Raw genomic sequence first — 11,194 nt, forward strand, 5'->3', positions numbered from 1 at the left:
TATTAGAAGGGACATTCAGCTTTTATTAGCTGAAGGTCTCATAGAAGAGTCGCCATTGCTATTCACTGTGATAGAATTAAGCTGAACTGTGTCTCTTTTCTCCAAATCACTCAGGTTCTGTGTTTAAAAGGTCAATTACATTTATTTCAAATTGGTAAGACAAACATTTCCTGTGCATCCTGAAAATAAAATGGCCCAATGCGCAGTTTCTCGAGAACGTTTTATTTTTTAATTTTAAATATGTGTCTGGCACTGGTGAGCTTCCTGCCCAACCTCGGGACCGTGTTGAAAGTGATACTGAGCATATGCCGGTGTCTGAAATGGAATCCCTGCCCCGGGAAGCTGACACCAGGAACGGTGTGGGTGAGGTGACCTGGCCCTGTTATTGAATCCTTCAGCACTAAATGGCCATCTCGGCCACGCTATGAGTTTGCAAGTATTAAACAGAAAAAGCAACAGCCCACTCGCAGTGCTACATCACGGAACGTTGGAGGTGGGCCAGATGTAATAAGTATAATTGGAAAGAGAAGTCATTTCAAATCACTCATGTGTGGATGACAAGGCAATCCTAAAGCACCAATCCATGGCCAGCTCGTTTTTAGAGTCCTCGGGGCAGGAACACTGAAAAGCAATAAAAGAATTTCGCGTCTCCTACTGTGTGGAAGTGGGATGTGCTATCTTCCCAGCAGCCGTAGCGATGCCCTCGGAGGTCTGTTACACGCCGAGTGAGGAGTCACACCTGGTCCTGCCCAGCCACGTGCCTTTCCCCGCTACACTGTGCTGCCGGGGTCCCACGGGCTAGTCGGGGAGTGGGGTCCAAGCGGGAGACTGGGGCTGTTCGAAGGTCAGCCGCCGCTCGGTGCGAGGACTGTACGGCCCGTCGGAGTGCGGGTCCAGGGCGCCGGGTGCCCTCATTGCTTCGGAGTCTCGTTACCGGAGTTTTACAGCGAAATGACTTGATGGTCTACAGGTTGACGCGTAGTAGGCCGAAGCCGTCAAACAGGCGTGTGAGACGGAGCCAGCACAGGTGCACGGTCCGTGACTTCTGCGTCCGGTGTCTGCTATTCGTGGGGCTAGGCCGGCCCTACTGCAGATTACTCATAGGGTCCCACGGGCTCTTTGGGGAAAGCGCAAGGTTGCTCTGGGCGAGAAACTATGGGTCAAAGTTCACCCAACAAAACTGCCTCCCAACTGGAGAAAATATAAGTGCTCCTATCCCAGGAGAAAGACGACAGAAGTCCAGCGGAGAAGGGCGATCACCTACGGCCTCCTCCCTCCGACGGGGGGTGCTCGAGGTCGGGCTCCGCTCTCGTCCTGCGGGGACGCTGGCCCACTGCCCGGGACGAAGCGGACTTACCACCTGCCAGGGCCTTGGTCAGCGTGGAAATCGGAAACTCCTTTAAGTAAACCCTATGGCCTTGGGCTTCAGGTTTTGGTGTGACCCTTAGAGAGGGAAAACCCACCCCACCGCTCGCAGTCCCCGTCCTGTCCCCTGTGCCCCTGCGGAATCTGCTCCTGTTTGGCTGCCGCAGGCCCCAACTTCCCCGGGGAGGACACCGAGGGGCTTTCGCTGTGGGCGGGGAGGTCCTGGGCCCTGCTGCGCGTTAGGAGGGAGACATGAGACATCCCCGGACCCGGATGCATTGTCCGATACCTAAATACAGCGTGAAGGATGTCAGTGTGTGACCTTCAGAGCTGGGCGACGTCCTAAAGGTAGGCAGGTGCGCGGCCGGGCCACCTGGGCCGCAGCTCTGGGCGCTGGGGTGCACAGCGGGGCCTGGTGAGCTGCCGGGCCAGCTCCCAGGCCAGGGGCGCAGACAAAGGCCCGGGACCCGACGTGTCCCCGAGCCCGGGAGCACAGCCCTGCCGCCCCCCGGCTTCCCCGCGGCGACACACACCGTGGACCGCTGGCCCGAGGAGCCTCGTCCGTGCGGCCTTAAGCCACCGCGTTCCTGGTCACTTCTCGCAGCAGCAATAGGAAACCAGCACAACGGGCAAACGTGTTTGGTTTAAAAGAAAAAAGAAATTGCCCGCTTAAATCCTATTTTATATTAAAAAGATCTGTATCTGATATCCCCCAAAACCAAACTGGAAGCTTTGGCAAAGCTGGTGTTCGGTTTGTTCTGGAAGAGTCTGCTGCAGCTTTCGGTGAGCGCAGGTGCTCAGGCCGCCCCGGCCACCCCGCCGGCCTCCAGGGCACGAAGGACACGGGACCTGGTGGTCGGGGGGCTCCGGCCTGGGACGTGGGAACCTGGCTTGGCTTCGGGCCGGGCGGGCCCCTGGGCCGTGGGGGTCACAGCAAGCTTGGGGCCAGGCGGGCTCAGCCCAGGCCGCACGGTGCCTCGCTCGCGACTGTCACCAGGACCCGTGGGGGCCCACTGCGGGCGCAGCGGCCTCGATGACAGGTGCGTGGACACGGACACGCGTGGTGCTCGCAGGGAGCAGGGCAGAGGCCTGGGGTGGGCCGGGGGGCGCCGGGGACATCGCGGGTGGCTCAGCGTGTGGCCCGCTGGGCTAGCGTCGCGGCGCCCTGCCCTGCTGAGTTCCCAGGGCGCTGGCGCGGCTGCGGAATGGCCGGGGCTCTCCCCTCTCCCCCACACTATAATTCTCCGCGTTCTGCTCCTGCGATCACAGCACCCTTTGGGTTAACTCGATTGCCTCGTCGCTTTGGTAGAGACAGCCCACACAGAACGGCAATTTAAAGAATCATACAATTTTAATAATTGAGTGACTAAGACCCAAAGTGTCTGATACAGGAAGCTCATAATATTTTGTAATATGATTTTGAAAAGATAATAGAGGGGAGAGAGATGAGTCTGACAAGGAAATGACAACACTTTCTTAAAGTACCGCTATTAAGTGGGCATGACAGGCCCAGCTGGTTACTGGTTCCCACAACGTTTAGCCAACAATAAGACCCTCCTGAGCGGCAGCTGGGGCAGCTGGCGGGCAGCGAGGGCAGCGTGCTGGGGACTTCCTTTCCTTCCCTCTTCCCCGCTCGCTGCCTTTTCCCCTTTTCCCTCCCCTCGCCCACCCTCCCTGCTCTTCACAGACCTGGTGGAGCTAAGGGACCCTGGAACCTGCCTCCATTTTAAGCCTTTTCTTTGATTTTTCCTGCTTCAGGCGGAGGTTTTCAAGTTGTTTTGTTTTCCCCCAAAGCACTGGAATTCTTTCTTCAAGAGAAACATTTCACAAAATTCAAATATGTAACACATCTAAAAGCAGTTCACTTGATTTAGGAGTTGGGGGGACAGGATGAGTCCTTACAATCCAGGCTTTCTCCTCTCTCCACCACCCATGGGGGCCCAGGGAAAACCGTGTGAAATGCATTGGCTGGGAGCTTGCGGAGACCCCTTGAAGATGCCTTGAAAATGGTATTTCCAAAGTCCGCTTCAAGGCAAGGTTATAGAACTAACTCAACTGCGTGGCTGAAAATTCGGTGGTTTGAACACTGTTCTGTAGGTAAGTCTCGGAGGGCCTTATTCAGATTAATATTTATCTATTTTTAAATTTATTTATGTAGTCCTCTATTTTTGGCAATTGTTTCGTTTGCTTGGTAAGCTTGAAGAAAGTGTTAGAATTTGAAAAGCTTCCCACGGTGGTCTGGAAACATCATAATTTATATAAAGTGATTCGTTTCAGACTTGGGTGAAGTGCTTGTGAAAATTCCGGGGTCCTGGGCACTTGGTTTTCTGTCTAATATTGCTTTCTCATCCCTCGAGGTATATATGAAACAGTTTCTACTCTTATTTGATCCCGTGGAGATTCCGGAAGGTTAATTTTTAGCTTTGCTTCCACAGAGCAACACATGCTTCAGGGTCTTCTCTCTCAAGTAACCAAAAAGGGTAAAGTGGCACCCGGGTCAACAGCCTTAAGTCTCAGCTCTGCTGCTCTCAGACGAGGCCACGGAAGCTCCAAGAGGCCAATTGAATTTCTAATGACATGTGTTAGTCTTTTTTTTTTTTTTTTTGGTTTCTCATGTGTCTGATTAAAATATAACCAAGCTACCGAGGGAGATTCAAAAAGCCCTGGGCGAGAGTCTGGACTTCGACAAAGGCGCTGTTAACACGTGGACCCGAGCTGACGTCCGGCCCAGGCCATTGGTCATCAGGCGGGTGGTGCAGATTTATCTGACGTCAGAACCAAATATCAGCTTGCCCAGTGGTGCTGCTGTGAGCACGGGACGCTGCGGTGCTTAGGGCGAGCCTAGATGAAGTCGCCTGGGAGGCGAGAGCTCACTGGAAGATGAAAGGAAACAGCCCGGGTTTCATTCTTGGTCCCAGGACCAAACTCAGAAAGCAACCCTAAGGCGATCTCAAGCCTTCAGGGGCTCAGTTGTCCTTCAAGGGAAAAGTCACTTCAGCTGTGTGGGTTGCCTTAGAGGGAAGATTGCGTTAGGAGCTGCCTTCCTTGTCGATGCTGTGGACAACGTGTGGCCAATTTACTTAGATGGAAGCTCCGACGGGTGGTTTGGGTGCCTAGCCCCGCCCAAGGCCGTGAGAGTAGATGAGAGCAGGTGGGGGTGTTTGGTGCTCCTACCTAAGCCGTACAGCCACTATTGCCGGACATTTAGGCACACGGTCGGGATGAGAAATTTCCTATTCTCTACAAGCCTGCGTCAGTCTCTCTCTCTTCTGTAGCGCCCTCTACTTCCCCTCTTACGCCGACTGTCAGATCAGCCTACACACATTCCCAAACCATTGTCCTTTTTTGAACCTCTGAAATAATGCTCCACATTGCCTTGAAGTTCTACTCTCTTTACCTACTTAAAGGGTTACTTTCTGTAGAGATTAGAGTCAAGTTTAGAATATTCCTTTATTTAGAACATCATTTCCCATTTCCACTTGCCTAGACCTTCTATAGTAGAATTCCCAAGGACCGCTGTCTCTCTCTATCAGGGAATTCTACGTCTCTGCTTCCTTGATAGCAGACCTGACTTGTAAATTGTTTTGTCTGAAGAAATGTGAATGAAAGCTACTTAAGTGACGTCAGAGTAGCAGCTTCATGAACCGTTGCACAGTTCTGTCAATTATTCTTGTTTCTCTGTCATCAGACAGGTGTGTTCAAATACGACGTGTTTTTATCAACCTGGTTGCGGAATAAAAATGACATCCAGCTGAGCCACAATGGGTTTGTAATACAAAAAGAAAAAAAGCGTAGTTGAGATTTTGGGATTGTTCGTTATCACGGGGCATCCTAGCATGATCTGACTAATACCCTTGTTCATCCCTCAAAGCCTGATTCTATATGATCTCTTCCGTGAAACCGCTTGCCTATAATATGACACCTGCGGATTTGAATCTTAAATTTACTATTTAATAAGCAACACGACATTGGAAAAGTTATTTAATCTTCCTGGAAGATTAAAAGTCCTGGGAAGATTCCTTATGTTTTACCTGTAAAATAAGGAAAATGCTACTACCTCAAGGATTGCCACAAGGCTTAAGAGAAGTCATGTGAAGTTCTCAGCATAGTAATTGTTCACGGTTATTTATCTTTAGTTTTCCATTCATCATTCTTAGTGACTGGTGCACTGCCTTGCATTTTGGAAATGCTCAATAACTGTTGAGTAAATAGACGACTAAAGGAATGCCGATTTATAGCCATACTCTTTTGCTTTCTCCTTAAGAGTTGAGAGTAGATCTACTAGACGGTCTACCCTGGAATCGGCTTAGGACAACCCCAGACCGCTGGACAAGAGGGAAGCATAGCTTTTATTTGCAAGTCACTGTGAATTACTGAGGATCCAGAGAAGGAACCAGAAAAGATCTCCTACTCTGTGTTGGCAGAACTTACCTGAGATTCCCTTCTAGGTTGCATGAGACGTGAACCCACGTACTTTCGCTTAGATGTCTTCCACCACTCTTTGCCAGATAATTCTATATGAATGAGCAAGACCGTGGTTATAGATTAGATTCTTATTATTATCAAAACAAAAGATGGTCGTGAAATAATAAAATGTTAGGTTGGATTTTACTGCTCCCTAAATTCTGTTATAAAATGTTCTCATTTTATATAAGGAACACTCATGCTGCTTTTATACTCATCCTTTAGGATAATTTCCTTTTTGTATTCAGAATTAATCCTTTTTAAAAATGGCTCCCCAAAGTCTTCTTTTTTGTAATAGTTGCTCGCTCATCTGTGCATTTGTATGCCTTTCTGTAATTCTGGTTTCTAAGCACAGGAAATTTTCGTCTCCAATGATGCCAACTGTAGGGCAGATAATATAAATCAGCTTTTTAGTGATTATCTCCCAAATACTATCCTGTGGAAAACACAGTTTAGGGGATAGAAGAGAATATGAAAGAGATTTGTAATTAAGAGTCTAGTCACCTGGGGCACCTGGGTGGCTCAGCTGGCTAAGCGTCTGCTTTCAGCCGGGGTCATGATCCCAGGGTCCTAGGGTGGAGCCCCACTTGGGCTCCCTGCTTAACAGGAAGTCTGCTTCTCCTTCTCCCTCTGCCCTCTCTCTCCCCACGTGTGCTCTCTCTCTCTCTCTCTCAAATAAAATCTTTTAAAAAAAAATCTTTAAAAAAAATCTAAAAAAAAAAAAAAGGGAGAATCTAGTCAGTTAAGTCTAGATCAGTTTCGTTTTCCCTCAACTAGATACTAAGTTTGGAGCCTCAGAGAACTGAGGTAGGAAGGTAGAAATCACTCCACCAGTTACGTGTTGATTGACTGATTATAATTTTACTCAAGCCCTGGGGCTTGCTCCCGCAGCAGTACCGTTGAGTCGTGTACGTAAGGCCAAGCTCTAAGCGCTGTGGCCTGGATGTGAGTGGAGCAGAATGGTCTGAGCAGCTACTGTAGAGCTCGGTGCTGCAGCTCTACTACAGAGTAGTGGGTTCACCTACTTACTCTACTATACAGGAGGTGCAAGGACTTTGCCAGCAACAGTACATCCAGCCAGCTGTTCCACGACGTGATAGGAGCAGCACAGACACAGGCGTAAGCTGCAGGGGGAGCCCAGAGGAGTGAGCTTTAGCGCATCTTAGACGGCTCTGCATGGGAGCTTTGTTTAAGCTGGTTCTGGAAGGGCCGGTCATCAGGTGCACAAGGGCAGTGGGCACGAGCCCCGAGCATCAGAAGGCAGGCGACACAAGACGGTCACATGCATTTTGAAAACTACATTGGAACCACGTTCGAGTGTGAGAGGATTCAGCTGGGAAAGAGCTGGAAAAGGTCTCTGTGGACTGGAAAGGACCTCGACAGTTTCAGGGCGGCCCTTGGCACGGACGGGACGATAGACATAGGTGATGAGAGCCGGGGTTCCGGGGCAAGGTCAGGAGAAATGGGGAGGGAAGTTGAAGTGTGGGCTGAAGGTTAAGGCATAAACGTGGCCTTGCCTGGGACAGATTTTGGACTTTGAGCCTCTGAGACCAACCATAGCTCATTTTTTTTTTCTAGTCTGGCCCCAGGAGTAAACATTTGTAGATTTAAAATCCCCTTGAAGACAGACAGACCCGGTAGCTGACCCGATTAGTTTCTAAGGACCACTGCCTGCCTGGACTTGTGCCCCATGAAGCAGGAGAAGGAAAAAACAAAACAGATTCGATCCATCTTATGTTTTCTGGCTTATTCACTCAGTGCTACTTATCAAACAGCCCAGTCCACTTTACCGCATCGTGTGTTATGTCACGCTGACGATAACTAATAGTCGCAGAGTGTCCCTTAGGGGTCGGGCCCTGTCGTAAGGGCTGCGTGTAACAGTATCTAAACCACGAGGAAGGTGGTGCTGCCTGCGTGTTATCTTAAAAACACTGTAAGGAAGCTGGTGTGGCGTTTGGGTCTCCTCATTAAAGTCCTCTTGATGAGATAATTGCAATAAAATCTGAGGCACCTCAAGAGACTTTGCCAAACCGGAGAAAGTGGGATTTGAACCCAAGTGGTGGGAGTTTAAACTGTTAGCATTTATCCCCCGTGCTCTACTGACTCTCGACGGCAGCGGGCAGTTTGCTGTGTGATGAGCCCCCTCCGTCTGCGGTGCCGGGCGGGGGGCTGCCCCCCCTTTCTGAAGACACACGGCAGAGGGAGTGGAGACACAGTTGCTTTGGGGTCGGAATGGACTCCCCATGCGCCAGCCCGGTCACCTCCCCGAGCACGCTTCCTTGCAACCTTCCAGTCGTTCTTCATTTGTAAAATGGAAATGGAAATTCATACACTGCAGGCTTGGTATGAGGGTGGTGACGAATCCAGGTAGACTCCTCTGGCGCATAGTAAGTTCTCGATACGCACGAGCCTTTACAAGTAGTTGCTTTTGCAAATGCGGAGAGCACCTGTTTCTCCAGCAGCCCCAGGCTTGGATGCTTCGGAAAACAGATTAGGCACTAAATAAAGCCTTGCTGACTGGTTGATATTTTTTGCCTCGCTTGGGGGAAGACATCCTGGAACAATATGTTACTATTAGTCATTTTTCTTTGATGTGTACATAGCCGCCTTAATGACGACTGGCACTTGCGCCACGTTTTCTATTAACCGGAATCCGCTTTAGTGATATTAATGAGGTTTGCAAATACCTGTGCTATGGCAGGATTATGTTTTCCATTAAAGTTGGTCGGGCTAAAAAATGTCAACGATTTAAAGGAAAAACCGAGACTAGAATATTCACATTCCACGGTGACTGCTATTTCTTTCTTTCTTTCTTTTTCTTTCTTTCTTTCTTTCTTTCTTTCTTTCTTTCTTTCTTTCTTTCTTTCTTTCTTTCTTTCTTTCTTTCTTTCTTTCTTTCTTTCTTTCCTCCTTTCTTCCTTTCTTTCCTTTCTTTCTTTCCTTTCTTCTTTCTTTCTCTTCTTTCTTTCTTTCTTTCTTTCTTTCTCTCTCTCTCTTTCTTTCTTTCTTTCTTTCTTTCTTTCTTTCTTTCTTTCTTTCTTTCTTTCTTTCTTTCTTTCTTTCTTTTTCTTTTTTTTTTTGGAAGGTCCACTTTTTGAAAGCACCAGTGCTTTTTCCCTTCTCATGACAATTTGCAACTGAAGTCCGTTGCTGACATCAAAGGCACTGACGTTATGAATTATTTGCGTGTTCAATTTGTACCAGCCTGGTATTTATCTATTGAAAATCCTCTAGGTCTGATAGACAACAGACGACGTGTATTTAGGTCTTAGTACGATTGAAAATAAACTCTGTTGCAAAGAGCGAGTCCCACTGTTGACGTGAACCCGTGGCCTGCTGGATTAGGGCACAGCAGAAACCCCTGACACTCGTTAGTCGCAGGAGAGCTAGCTCCCCGGCTTGCCAGGATCTCATTTTACAACCTAAACACACATAATTTTGTTCCAAAGAGTAAAGGAATCTATTTATATAATGTGAGCGATTTTTTTTTTAAACTCAAGCAACAGATAATGAGACAGTCACTAATCCCATGTGGCATATCCTACTCAAAGAGTACTTTTTCTCCTCTTGCAGCCAATCTGTTATTTGTTATTGTATTTGTTATTTAGTACTCTTTTTTAAAAAAATTGGGTAGAGACCTCCTAGCCTTTTGGTCTGCAAGGCAGAAAAATGCTGCGCTACTTGTTATTCCTCGAGATCACCATATGTAGAACAGATTATCCAAAGCTGTTTCCCTCTCTTTTCATTATTTTTTTCCACTCACTATCTTACAGCATAGGTGGTTTCCCTGACGCTTTCCTACCAGCTACTTTTGCTGGTTACCTCCTTGAGCTTCAATTTTTTGATCTCCATTATGAGACAGAGGCTAGAGGCAATATTTTAAAAGGTATTTCCCAGCTCTAAATTACATGTATTTTGTCACAGTACACTAAGTTCTTAACAATTCAATTTTACTGAATAAATATATTTTGAGCTCCAATCAGGAAATGAACCGAATTTCTGTGGGCAGAGCAATGGTCTAGGCTATTGTACGAGTTTCCTATCGATGCTGTAACAAGTTACCACAAGTGGAGAGACTTAACCCAAATTCATCTTTCGATTCTGCGGGTTAGAAATCCTCAGTGGGTCCTACTGGGATAAAACCAAGGAATTGGCAGGGACGTGCTGTGTCTGGAGGCCCCAGGAAAGAATTAATGTTCTTGCATTTTACAGCTTGTAGCGGCTGCCCCATTCCTTGGCTCACGTCCCTCTTTTGCCATTTTTTTGAAGTTTTTATTTTAATTCCATTTAGTTAACGTACGATATTCTATTAATGTCAAGTGCACAGTACGATTCAGCAATTCCGCACGTCGCCCGGCGGTCTTCACAGGTGCATTCCTTAACCCCCTTCACTCACCTCCCCTCAACCCACCTGGTTACCCCTCTGGTAACCATCAATTTGTTCTCTATAATTAAGAGTCTATTCCTTGGTTTGTCTCTATTTCCCTTTTTTCCCCTTTGCTCATTTGTTTTATTTATTAAATTCCACATATGAGTGAAATCATGTGGCACTTGGCTTTCTCGGACTGACTTATTTTGCTTAGCATTTTACTCTCTAGCTCCATCCGTGTCATTGCAAAGAGCAGGATTTCATCCCTTTTTTTGGCTGAATAATATTCCTGAATGTGTGTGTGTGTGTGTGTGTGTGTGTGTGTGTGTGTGTGTGACTTGTTTTTATCCAGTTATCACTCAATGAACACTTGGGCTACTTCTATCTCTTGGCTGTTGTAAATAACGCCCCAGAAACAGGGGTGCGTGCATCCCTCTGACTTACTGGTCTTGTGTTCTTGGGGAAATACCCAGTGGTGCAGTTGCTGGATTGTGCGGCGGTTCTCTTTACCTTTTTGGGAAAGCCCCATGCCGTTTTCCGCAGCGGCTGCACCAGTGTGCATTCCCACCAGCATGCAGGACGCTTCCTTTGTCTCCACATCCTTGCCAACGTCTCTTATTTCTGGTTCTGTTGATTCTAGCCTTTCTGACAGGTGTGATGTGTTATACCATTGAGCTTTGATTTGTGTTTCTCTGATGGTGAGTGATGATGAACATCTTTTCATGTGTCTGTTGGCCATTTGAATGTCTTTATTTCTTTTAAAGATTTTATTTATTTATTCATAGAGACACAGAGAGAGAAAGGCAGAGACATAGGCGGAGGGAGAAGCAGGCTCCATGCAGGGAGCCCGACACAGGACTGGAGCCCAGGACCCCGGGGTCACGCCCTGAGCCAAAGGCAGACGCTCAACCACTGAGCCACCCAAGACTTCCCCCGCCCCGGCCCATTTTTTGATATAGTCCCATTAGCTTATCGTTGCTTTTGTTTCCCATGCCT

This window comes from Canis lupus, chromosome 21 (genome assembly GCF_011100685.1).
Source record: "Canis lupus familiaris isolate Mischka breed German Shepherd chromosome 21, alternate assembly UU_Cfam_GSD_1.0, whole genome shotgun sequence".
NCBI lineage: Eukaryota > Metazoa > Chordata > Mammalia > Carnivora > Canidae > Canis > Canis lupus.